Raw genomic sequence first — 12,011 nt, 5'->3', positions numbered from 1 at the left:
CTTATGAAGGTTTTAAGAATTTAACTTTTGGAGACCTAGCACTGATATTAAGAATTAATAATAAAACTATGAAGTCCAGTTCAAACGTTTCTGAAAATAAAATACTGCAGATGCCAAGATCTGAAATAGCTGAAAGTGCAGGAAGTACTCAGCAGGTTAGGTGATCCACCTGTACTCTTTCAGTTTACTATCATCAGTGCTCACGATATGGTCTCCTCTACACAAATGCAGCATGGGTGACTACTTTATAGAATTGGAGACAAGAGACTGAAGATACCTTTTGTTGCCTCCAACTACCACCTCCCAGCATCTCACTATTTTCACCCTTCCCCCTCCACCTGCCATTCCCACCGCTTCACCTGGACCCACCTATCACTTGCCAGCTCTCACCCCACCCCTCTCTCCTACCTCGCTGTACTGGCTCTCTCTCCTCTACCCTTTCAGTCCAGACGAATGGTCGTGACCTGTCCATTTCCCTCCACAGACGCTGCCTGACCTGCTGACATCCTCCAGCAGTTTGTTTTCCACTTCACAAAATTCCTCTGTTTCGGTTCAGAATTATTGTCACTGACATTTCATGTGAAATTTTTTGTATTGCTGCAGCAGTACAGTGAAAAGACATAAAAATCTATGAATTACAAAAATAAATAAATAGTACAAAACAAAAGGAATTCTACCCATAGCTGTAATTTTGCCATCCTACTCCCAATCTGACCTTTCACACCAATCCGATGAGATTCAGCTTGTCTTCTGACTTGACACATTACAGCCTTCAAGACTGAATATTAAATTCAACAGTCTCAGATAATCAGTCAGGCCAGCTGACTGCTTGTATTTCGCCTTCACAGCACTCAGTTTCCACTGTTCACTGGCCATTTCTCTAATTCTGCTTCTGGTGCTTCCCAGTTCATTCACTTCTTCTTATTTACGTCTCCTCAAGACAAACCTTTAGATTCCTCCTTCAGTCAACACCACCACTTATCATTTAATCTCTGGGTCTCCTTCTTATCGCAGACGTTTCTCTTTGTGTTCTCTGCTTTATTTCTAACTGTTCCGCGTTCTGATGAAAGGCCATCAACCAGTAATGTTTATCTCTCTCTCCAAAGAGGTTGCCTGACCTGTTGAGTACTTCCAGCCTTTCCGGTCCTATTTCATACATTTCTGTGCATGAGAAAATGTACAGGATGCTGAGATTAGGAGAAAAATCATTTGTGATTTTTGTGAATTTTGAGGGATTGTGACCAAGGTTGCCCATAATCACTTTATAAATACAAAATGGTGGCAAATCAATTTCAGAAGCTCACTCCACATAAGACCAGAGAGAAGAGCAGAATTAGGCCATTCAGCCCATCGGGTCTGCTCCACCATAGCTGATTTTTTCTAAACCCCATTCTCCAGCCTTCTCCCGGTAACCCTTAACCCCCTTACCAATCTATCAGTCTCTGCCTTAAATACACCCGGTGACTTGGCCTCCACAGACCTCTGTGGCAATGAATTCACAAGATTCACCACCCTCTGGCTGAAGAAATTCCTCCTCATCTTAGTTTTAAAGTGATGTCACTTTATTCTGAGGTTGTGCCCTCAGATCCTGGACTCTCCTACTAATGGAAACATCCTCTCCACCTCCACTCTATCCGGACATTATCACCTGGTGGTCAGAATTTATAATTTCAGTGTGACTGTTGACATAACGAATATCAAAGAACTTCTGGTGCAGCAAATTCTTTTCAGAATGTGACCACAAGTTTCTGACTAGAAAAAAAAATTGAGTATCTGGAACTACTTCATTGTTAGGAGTTGCATACAAAAAGCAAATCTCTCTTTAAATACCTCTCTAAAAATAGTAAGTGATTGTTCATAGTACAAAGTTTGGGCACAGCCCTCCCCACCATTGACAGCATCTGCAGGACGTGCTACCTCAGGAAGGTGGCATCTATCGTCAAGGAACCCACCATCTGGATCATGCCCTCTTGTCACTGCTACCATCAGGCAGGAGGCACGGAAGCCTGATGTCCCACACCACCAAGTTCAGGAACAGCCACTTTCCTACAACCATCAGGATCTTGAACCGACCTGCACAACCCTAATCCTACTTCAACAACGGAACACTATGGACCACCTTTTGCACTACAATGGACTTGTCTCTGATTGTGTGTATTTTTTGCACTAGTCTTTTTATTCTCTTTGCAGCCTTTTGTAATTTATGTATAATTTATGTTCTGTGTTGTCTGAACCTACAAGCCTGTGATTCTGCTGCAAGCAAGTTTTTCATTGTACCTGTACCTCACCATACTTGTGCACATGACAATAAACTCAACTCGATTAGTAATAAGCAAACTTGAAGGTAGCAAATAATGTACAATGTTTGGGATGTCCAAGCATCAAAAACTGGCTCCGAGCAAACTTCAGAATTCTTCAGTACTGTTAAATACCAAGAAGAATCTACCTTTACATATCAGCATTAATCTAAAACGAACACATTTAAAACAAAGCAGATCACTGTAGTGATTCAGAAACTACAGTGTCACATCCATGGGCTTAACAACAAAAAAGGCCAATCAGTCTAACTTATATAAAAAGAGTTTTCCTTAACAGTTAATTTATGAGCCAAAGAAAGGTTACACTGCATACAAAGCTGTAATAAGCTTTCTCTTGCAATAACATAGAAAGAAAAAAAATACAAGTCATTTAGAGGACCTGGAACACCAATTCAAGGATTAATCACAATAAGAAAACTAATTTTCTGGAGAAAACAAGACAATCACTCTTCCCATTCATTGCTCAGGTAACACAAGCTTGTAAATGTGCAAAAGAAGATGTTAGCAAGTAATTGAATATTCTTTGTAACAGGGGAAATAAATACAGTCCTATTTCTGCATAACCCCATACCTCCCACTTCTCCTGAAGGCATTGACTGATACTTTTATATGGTTCCCCAAGGGTTGGCCATCCTTCAAGTTCTGGTGCTCCCAGTCCCTGCTCAAAGCTTTCAAACAAATTGTTGATTACCATTGGGGGACAGTTTTCTTTTCATTTCCTCATGCACTTTACAAATTACTATTCCCCTCCTCATTAAACTCCTCCTTTGTAATACAAGGAGGGGCCATGTTTTTAAAACCATTTTGCCGATTGCACGCAAACTCAGCCACGGAGCACAGCACAAAGGAATCTCATGGGCTTGCATCCATTATGCAGAATGCAAAGAACAAAGTTACACAGACTATATAAAAAAAATTGCAGTCTTCAAATATTTAGACTTTTTTTGCTGCCTCCTTTTTCTCCCAGTGCCTTGATGCACCTCAGAATATTTTTAAAAAAAGGACTTTTGAAATAAAATCAGGCTACTGAAGTAACTAGAATTTAAGAAACAAGAATCAATAATAAACTACTCTATTCAACACACAAATTTCATCCTATTCTGCTGTTGGGACAATTTAATCAGTCACCATAGATTCATAATTGGAATGATTAAAAAGCAAATAAGGCTCTTGGTTTGCATCAAACATAATTCTAAATTGAATCTTGTAATGGAAGGAGCAGCACCTTAGGAACATTCTACATTAAATGTCATAAGTACAAGTTGATTTTGGCGTTGCTGTACACAGATGGAAATAGCACACTGATACTGGACAGATCTCTCTTCCTTCAAGTAGAATCTTAAACTGAAGATAGGCAGCTGGCTTTCTTACATAATTTTAGATTAGAACAGTGAGTCATTGCTCTAACTTGCCTTTATTTAAAAAAAAAGCGAAGATAACTATTCACTCGATGTGATACATCTCATGGGAACAGCCACTTGGAAGAGTAGTACACTCTTTGAAAGTGCATAGGCTGGAATTGGCCTATTATATCCAGAGTGGTTATTCCAACACAATACTTGAAATGAGTTACGCAATCAAGCCTATATTTATGAACATAGCCAGGGACTATCTGCCTGTGATGGAATTTAGATGTTGAAAGGATAGAACGTAGCTTGGGGCTTTAAACTGCAGCTATCTGTAGATCACGCATATCAATCTATTTGAGGTGTGTGGGAGTTCCTCAAATATACTTGTTTAATATCAGTACATCCTAACTGAAAGAAAATGGGGAAGTTAAGGATATAATCTCCTCTATGCCAGAACTTCAGGCAACAGGAACACCAAACAAATATCCAATTTTCCAGTACACCAGAAAGCCTTCACTCAAACACACAAACAACACTTGAAGGATTTCAGCTTCTACTGATGTAGGAAGAGAAGAGGCAATTTGAAAGTGACTGCCCTTGACATTGAGGCAGCATTTGACAGAATGTGGTATCAAGTCTTCCTGGTAAACTGAGCTCAATGAGCATCAAAGAAAAAACACTCCAATGGCTGGAGTCATACCCGCACAAAGCAAGATGGTTATGGTTATCAGTGGTCAATCACTGCAGGAGTTCTTCAGGGCAGTGTCCTAGACCCAGCCATCTATAGCTGCTTCATCAATGACCTTCCTTTCATCATAGGGTCAGAAGTGGAGATGTTTACTAATGACTGCACGATGTTCAATTCCATTCATCCTCAGCAAGTGAAGTAGCTCATCCTTGCATCCAGCAAGACTTACCCAATTTGGGCTAATAAGCAGCAAATAATATCAGGGCTTCAAAATTTCTAGATAATGACCATCTCCAACAAGAAAGAATTTAACTAGCTACCCTTGACCTTCACGATTCTTGATCAGCAGAATTGAAAAGCAGAGCAGGCACGTGGGGCCAGATAGCCTATTCTGGCTTCTATTTTTCATGTTCTTATGATCTCCTGGCTTGAATCCAATGATTAAAGCATGGGACATACTGGGCCACGAGCTTCCAGATTGTGGTGGTGTACCCTTCTGCTGCTGCTGGGGGTCCACAGCACCGCATCGATGGCCAGTTTTCAGCAGCCAGATCTGTTCCATATTTATCTCATTTAGCATGAATTATAGTGCCACGTAACAAGGAGGATGGTCTCAGTCTGAAGGTGGGACTTTGTCTCTGCAAAGAGTGTCCAGCAGTCTCTCCAGCCTATTCGGCCATAGACAGATGGATCTGCCATAGGTAGTTTGGTGAGGGTGAGGTCCAGTAGGTTCATCCCTCATGTTGATTTGTTCACTGCCTGCCACAGACCCAGTGCAGCAGCAGTGTCCTTCATGACTCAGTCAGCCCAGTCAGTTATGGTGCCTTCAAATGACTCCTGGTGATGAACACTGATCTCCCGACCAGAGTACATTCTGTTCCCTTGCTACATTCAATGCTTCTTCCAAATGATGCTCAAAGTGGAAGAATACTGATTCATCAGTTGGAGGATAGCAAGTGTGATCGGGGGGAGGTTTCTTTGAAAGATAATTCTCAAAGCTACTTCCTTTCACCTGTGTACAGTTGTGGCTCCAGCCCAATCCTCAGGTGTGTCCTGTCCCACCACCCGGAGATCGGACGACCCCAGGGATTGTGAAAGAAGAGTTTGGTGCATGGTCTGTAACCAATGATTCCAAGCATGACTGTGTCAGCTTGTTGCTTGACTAGTCTATGGGACAGCTCTCCCTATTCAAGACTCCAGCCCCCAGATCTTTGCAGGAAGACTTTGGAAGGTTGAGTGGTCTGGGAGCAATGCTGCAGTGTCAAGTTTCAATGCCTCACTTCATGCTTTGTGGTCAGCCTGATTTTATCATCTGGCTATTTTAAACATAGTTGTTAAGCTACAAATAGCTTACAGACCATTTCAGAGGGCAGTTAAAAGTCAATGACATTTCTGTTTGCTTGGAGTCACCTATGGGCCACATCTGCTAAGAACAGCAGATTTGTTCCCCTGAAGGGTCTTTAGTCAAGATTAATTTTATTTTAAATTACCGAATACCTGAAATGTTAACTCTGCTTCTCTTTCCACAGATGCTGGCTTGACCTGCTGAGTGTTTCCAGCATTTTGTTTTCACTGTTTGGTCGAATTCTGTCTTCATTCCAGTCAGGATTGACAAGATGCATGTTGAATTTGACAGACTTTCACAGTGCTCTACATTCCATGTTAATGGCAATATCCAGAATATGTGGATTAGAGAAACACTGTGGGCTCTGAAATTTATTCAGAATATTGTGTCTTAATTATTATGGTGATTGTTTTTCTTTCTGCACCATTGTTTCATTATTTAATGAAGCTTTTATAGACATACACTACTGTATACTTTGGCACACAATGACTCAATACTCAGTCATCATTTTAACCAGTGAAATCTGACACTGGTCAAGCAAAAACAACTAGTGTAAAAGAAACAGCTGAGAAGGACTCAGCAGACTTTACATTTTGTTCTATGTCTGATAATGATTCATAGCATTATGCTTAAAGATAATTTCTTTTAACAGTTAAGACCTTTTCAAAAAAATTGAAGGCAAATAAATGTAGCTATGGACAATACAGAAAAGACAATGACCCTAAATGACCTTACAAACTGCCGAAAAAAAAAAGCAGCTTTAGATGATCCTGTAGGCCAAAGTAACAACTCCCTCCCCCAACCTCCTTGTTACAATTCTCGGAAAAAGACAGCTTCCTGTTTCTTTCCCCCCCAGAAAAACTGAATGTCAATGATCTCACACTCTGCCTTTCTCATTCGAAAGAAGAATTTTTCTTCCTTAATTAAATGCTGATCTGAAACCAGAATTTGAAGAGATGTTCACAAAGCTGCACTGTTTTATAACTCATTTGGCCTGGTTTCAGAAATCCAAACTGAGCATCAATTTTTACCTGCAATCGTATCCAGTAGTATCTACAGGAGGCGCGGCCTCAAGGAGGCAACAGCCATCAAAGATCCCCATCATCTGGGCCATGCTATCTTTTCACAGCTACCGTTGAGCAGGAGGTACAGAAGCCCAAAGTCCCACACCACCAGGTTCAAGGAAAAATACTTCTCTTCAACCATTCAGTTCTTGAACCGACCGGCACAACCCTAATCACTATAGTTTAGCAGCACTAAAATGGACTTTGTGGTTTTTTTGTTCTAATTGTGTTCTTACTTGTAAAAATTGTGTATGATTTATGTTTACTTTATGTTTTTCTTGTGAATGCTGCTTGTATGATGCTATGTGCCTGTGATGCTGCTGCAAATAAGTTTTCCATTGCACCTGTGCATACATGTATTTGTGCATGTAACAATAAACTTGACTTTGATCTTTGTTTGGTCACTTGTGGTAAAGCCAATCCTGTTGCATCCATTTCTGTATGTATTTGCTCACAGGATGTGGACACTTGCAATGCCAGCATTCATTGTCCATCCCCTAATTACTCCTGAATGCAGGAGGTAGTTAAAAATGAATCACTTGTGGGTCTGTAGTTAAATAAAGGTCAGACTGGAGAAGGATGGTAAATTTCCTTCCCTGAATAATACCAGACAGATTTTTACAACAATTTGATGGTTTCGTGGATATCATTACTGATAGTAGATTTAATTCCAGATTTGTTTAATTACCTGAATTTAAATTCCCCAGCCGTCAGGGTGGGCTTCAAACAAGTTTCTGAATCAATGGTCCAGAACTCTAGCTGTTAATCCAGTAACATAATCACCACACAATTGTACCCTCATTGCAGTTAGAACAGTTGCCTTTTTATTTTGGCTATAGGTGAATACTCTTTTCCCTTTGCCTTACCCAGGAAAAGGTGATTAAACTCTGCACATTCATTTTAGAAACAGAACATTTATACTTGTACAATTTAACAGGTCCAATTAGTCACTGAATGGGGCCAAGATTACTGATTATAGAGAAAATCTAATCTTAATTCACATTGGATCTCTTTGGTTAAAGAAAACAAAGAACTAGGATGTGGCAATATATTTAAACAACAAAGAAAATATTTAAAAATATTACTTTCCTTTTTCTATTTCAAAGTGGATGGAAAAACAAAATAATATTTGGCCTGGCTGAGAATATAATTTTCAATTTTCCATGATAGATAAGCAGAAATATAAATATATAGAGATTAGGTGTTAAATTTTGTATAACTAATTGTTGATAATCAACAAAAGATTACATTGCCCAATTGCTCATTGTATTATGTTATTTAAGTGTCAATTAACTACCATATCAAGCAGAACAATTTAATCAGAATCCAATTGATGTATTACTGTTCCTTGACCTAATTTTGAGCTGGACTAATTCCTCCAGATAGAAGTTAACAAAATCTCTAATCTGATCATTTACCCTCACTTGCCACAAAGAACAGCAATCTTGAATTGATAACTCCATAACTGAATCACAGAACAGTAATCTAATTGACGGCCTCAGATCATTAAGCATGAGCAAAACCTGAACGGCTCAGGTTTTTTTTATCTGAACCCCAAGACCATACCACTATCTTATAAATCATTGTTACATTATTCACATTTGAAATACAAATCAGGCAGTGTTCTTTCAGTTCATTGTTCCTCCTGGAATGGGAATACCCTTGATAGATTTGCCCGCCCCTCCCTAGAATCTAAGAGGGAAGTAGCAACAGAGGGTTATCAATCTTACAACTCAGGATCATCAGTATTAGTTCTTCAATTTCCACAGCGCATTACAGTGACAGCCACCATATATAATAAACGTGACTGATTTGCTTTAACAGTAAATCCAGTTTTATGTGGTAGTGTCAGGTTACCTTCTGGTGTACATTTTAACGGGACCTTCACCAGTTTATTCTCATTGGAATATAGGAGGCCAAAGGGTGACCTTATAGAAGTTTAAAAAACTATGAGGGGCATAGATAGTCTGAATCTTCTTCCCAGGGCAGGAGAGTCTAAAACTAGAAGCAAAGGTGAGAGGGGAGAAGTTTAAAGGAGATCTGAGGGGTAATAAACAGCTGGAGGAACTCAGTGGGTCATGCAGTGGTGGAAGAGGGCAGGTTGATGTTTCTTGTCATCAGGACTGAGAGTGTCAAGGGAAGATAGCCAGTATAGAGAGGTGAGAGGTGAGACAGGGGCTGCTAGGTGATAGGTGAATCAGGTGAATGATGGGCAGATGGAGCCAAGTGGGAGGAGGGAAGGAGGTAAAAACAGAGGCAGGAGGATATAAGTAGAACCAGATAACAGAGGGGCAATTTTGTTTTCATCCAGTGGTGAATATCTGGAATGAGCTGCCAGAAGAAGTAGAGGAAGTGGATGCAATTACAACATTTAAAAAGGCATTTGAACAGGTACTTGGACAGGAAAGGAACAGAGGGATACGGGCCAAATGTGGGCAAATGGGATTAGTGTAGATAGGCACCATGGATGAGGTGGGCCAATAGGGCCCACTTCTGTGCTGTATGTTTCTATGATGCACAGATCCAGTGTAAATCAGCCCTGTGTCCTTGGGTTTATTACTGACTCATTGAAGTGAAGTAGGGCAAGTTTGGAAGCACAAGGAGTTCTTGGTTAACTGTGAGAAAAAGTCTGAAGTACTTGCCAAAAGAAAAAAAAAGTTGTGTGTATTATCAGAAAAGCCTTAAAATGGAGGCCCCAAAGGGCTGACAACTGCAATGAGCAGAAAGCAAAGCTGACCTCCAGCAGAAATCTCTCTCTCTCACACACTGCTGACTTGGATTGAAAACAGGCAGAAATAATCCATTACTTCTGAATCTTAAAGTGCCCTCTCTTAATACAAGCAGTATATTTTCAATAATGCAAAGTGCTCCCAAATCAAAATTAACTCAGGCAGACAACAGATTTGCCATAAAAAAAGTTTCAAACCACTGAATTTTGATGAATTAAATATCACATTCCATGTCACATTCAGACAAACACAGTATGGGCGTTAATCTCTGAGAACCCATTTCACACTGTACAGTGTCTCGAATGTGTTATTAGTATTGTACAATATGTCGATTGCAATTTGGAACAGAGTCAGGGCTGTGGAAGCAGAAACAGGTTATTGGGTTACTTTGGGCATTAAATAACAAGAACGTTAAAGAAAGGAATTAAAGGCACAGAGTTTGAATTTTTTTTGTTAAAGGGGTGAAATCCAACGTGAAGGGTCAAGCGAGGTTAATACACAAGGCAGGAACTGGCACTCACCCGGTCACTTACCGCCGTTGAAGCCGCACCTCTTGCTACACCTCGCTGGTCAACATGTCAAGACTGTAGTGAGCCCCCCTAGGGCCAGTCTTTGTGTCATCCCCTCTGCCTATTTCCCCCTATAACACGCAGCCCTTGTAAATTCCCCTCCTTCCTTTTTTTACGATACAAAAGAAAGCTCCACCGTCGTCTTTCTGATCACTGAGCCAACATGCCCTGACTTAACTCTCTAAATCCGTGCTTTATATTCCAACAGTTGGTGCTAAAAATAGCAGGCGAGCGTCCAACTTCCAGCTCCGCTACCCTCAGCTTTTGCTTGGATGAGGTTGTTCTCCTCAATGCTGCGCCTGCCCCTGTTGCCTTGGTTTTTATGCTGACAGCACAGTCTTATACTCGCAAATGGACTGATCCAGCGAGTAGTCAGGTGGTTGAGAACGCTGTTTGCATTGTATCTCCCACAATGATTCACACACAGGAGCCGCTGGGCTGGGACTTCCCTCTCTCTCCCCCTCTTTTCTTCCTGTGTTTCCAGTGACCGATGGTTGCAATGCGCCGTGGCTCTGGCGGACGGATGCTTTTGATCACAGCCGAGTCCCACGTACGTCAGCCTTGTTGGTAGTTCCTGGTTTCACTGTCAAGTCTGCGTGTGAACGTGTTTTCGTTGTGTGATCTACTTCAAAACGCGGACACTTTTCGCCCTGGGAGCAAACTTGCATTCCCCCTCCCCAATCGACTGGATTTGAATTCACCCCTGGCAAGTGGAACAGAAGCTATTTCCACTTATCTGAGGGGTTATTGTCCCAAGGCGTCACACAGAATCTTTTCACACAAAGCAACAAACAATCTGCCGGAGGTACTCAGCAGGTCGAGCAGCATCTGTATGTGTGTGTGTGTGTGTGTGGGGGGGGGGGGGGTAGGGGAGGTAGAATTGTGGAGGGTTGGAGTCGAAACCCTACACCCCTCCCGCAGATGCTGCCGGACCCGCTAAGTTCCTCCAGTAGATTGTTGCGCCAGATTCCAGCATCTGCAGTCTCTTGTGTCTCTCTTTTCACACAGAATCTGACCCAACATCTAAGGGTGATGACCAAAAATTGACTTCAGGAAGGGGGGCAGTACACATGCACCTGTCTACATCAACGGTACTGAGGTCAAGACGGTTGAGAGCTTCAAGTTCCTAGGAGTAAACATCACTAATAGCCTGTCCTAGTCCAACCACGTAGACACCATGGCCAAGGAAGCTCTCCAGTGTCTCTACTTCCTCAGGAGGCCAAAGAAATTTGGCATGTCCCCGTCGACCCTCACCAATTTTTATCGATGCACCACAGAAAGCATCCTATCTGGATGCATCACTGCTTGGTACGGCAACTGCTCTGCCCGGGACTGCAAGAAACTGCAGAGAGTTGTGGACACAGCTCAGCACATCACGGAAACCAGCCTCCCCTCCATGGACTCTGTCTATACTTCTCGTTGCCTCGGTAAAGCAGCCAACATAATCAAAGACCCCACCCCCCACCTGGGATATTTTCTCTTCTTCCAAATCCCATTGGGCAGAAGATACAAAAGCCTGAAAGCGCGTACCACCAAACTCAAGGACAGCTTCTATCCCGCTGTTATAAGACTATCAAATGGTTCCCTAGTATGATAAGATGGATTCTTGACCTCACAACCTACCTTGTTACGACCTTGCACCTTATTGTCTACCTGCACTGCACTTTCTCTGTAGCTGTGACACTTTTACTCTGCATTTTGTGTTGTTTTACCTTGTACTACCTCAATGCACTGTGTAATGAATTGATCTGTGTGAATGATATGCAGGACAAGTTTTACGCTGTACCTTGGTACAAGTGACAATAATAAACCAATTCCACTTCCAATTCCAAAAGCTTGGAAAGGTGTGTCTCAGGTTGCAGAGGGGAAGAGGTTTAATGAGGGAGTTAGAGTCATAGAGCAATACAGCACGGAAACAGACCATTCAGCCCAATACTGGTCAAGATTCC

At 41.6% G+C, this 12,011-nt stretch overlaps 1 protein-coding gene across 2 annotated transcripts in view; it reads right to left on the bottom strand.

Moving 5' to 3' along the window:
* The window catches only part of LOC127567830 (ras-related protein M-Ras), a 49,994-nt gene extending 39,377 nt beyond the window's left edge, over nucleotides 1–10,617 (bottom strand). Inside the window, exon 1 of one of the 2 annotated variants that reach the window (XM_052010957.1) lies at nucleotides 10,015–10,617. The gene's annotated coding sequence lies outside the window, so the exon portion shown is untranslated. The remainder of the gene's footprint in view (nucleotides 1–10,014) is intronic. The other variant, XM_052010947.1, reaches the window with a different exon arrangement.
* Between the last annotated feature and the right edge of the window lie 1,394 nt (nucleotides 10,618–12,011).

Source organism: Pristis pectinata, chromosome 1 (genome assembly GCF_009764475.1).
Source record: "Pristis pectinata isolate sPriPec2 chromosome 1, sPriPec2.1.pri, whole genome shotgun sequence".
Lineage (NCBI taxonomy): Eukaryota > Metazoa > Chordata > Chondrichthyes > Rhinopristiformes > Pristidae > Pristis > Pristis pectinata.
Note: the sequence above shows the minus strand (reverse complement) of the source record. Positions and strands in the feature narration are given on the sequence as shown.